At 35.7% G+C, this 1000-nt stretch overlaps 1 long non-coding RNA gene across 1 annotated transcript; it reads right to left on the reverse strand.

The window, feature by feature from the left end:
* Nucleotides 1-196: 196 nt before the first annotated feature.
* Nucleotides 197-430, reverse strand: LOC123274417. Its single transcript, XR_006511511.1, has 2 exons — nt 359-430; nt 197-261 (listed from the first exon to the last, which is right to left on the reverse strand). It is a non-coding gene; the product is annotated as an uncharacterized LOC123274417 (long non-coding RNA).
* Nucleotides 431-1000: the final 570 nt, after the last annotated feature.

The raw sequence follows: 1000 nt of genomic DNA on the forward strand, positions 1-1000 counted from the left end.
CAGGTAGTTTGAATCTATTAATTCATTCAAACTCTTAATGAAGTTATCATCTTTTAGATGTTGAATAGTTCTAGATGGTAAATAAATGTTAAATTCATCGTTTATATTGACAACAATCCTAGTCCCATACTGAGTTGTAATAGTTTTGATACCGTTAATCTTATATTCTCGATTAAACTCCAACTCCATCATTTTCTTAACAGGAAGAACCCCAGTAAGACAATTAACCTCATTTATCTTGGTAAGATCCATGATTGATAGCTGTAAAAATTTTTTAATTAATTAAAGTGATTGATCAATTGATTAAATGATCCTTCATTCAATTTATATTTTAATTAGACAGTAAATGAATACTTACAATTAGTAATACTGATAGGTAGAAGATGTATATCACCAAGAACTCGTACTTCACTACTGCCTACCGACAAACTAGTACTTCACTGGAGAGGTGTACTTCGTTTGTGTGAAGTACGCTCTCGGCGAGCTGCTTATATAGACAGAAAATACTGCGCAGTTTATTCCACTCCTCTACCTCAAAACCGGTTTGATGACGTCATTTTCTACGCAGTTAGAAATAGAACAAAGAAAACTGCACAGTTACGTGACCTTGAACAGGCTCAGACCTGTCTGATGATATCATCTACTACGCAGCTAGAAGTAATACAAACTACCACCAGATGGTGCTGCGTAAAATCCTTCTCACAGGTAGCTGTCATAACTTCATTTTGAATATATAAAACATGGATATATCATACTACAAATGCGTAATCCTGAACTATTGATCTGTTATGGCCGAGCCGAAAGCGGGTTAATAGTTGAGGACGCTTTTTTCTAGCCTCAAAATAGCAGATTCAAATTCAAAATGGCGGGAAAATGGTGGATAGTAAGATTTAAAAAATGGCAGGAAAATGGTGGATAGTAAGATTCAAAATGGCGGATTCAAATTCAAAATATCGGCCACCAGATGGCGAATAGCAGCCACCAGATGGCAGATAGCAGC

The sequence above is a fragment of the Cotesia glomerata genome, unplaced genomic scaffold (assembly GCF_020080835.1).
Source record: "Cotesia glomerata isolate CgM1 unplaced genomic scaffold, MPM_Cglom_v2.3 scaffold_3347, whole genome shotgun sequence".
Classification (NCBI taxonomy): domain Eukaryota; kingdom Metazoa; phylum Arthropoda; class Insecta; order Hymenoptera; family Braconidae; genus Cotesia; species Cotesia glomerata.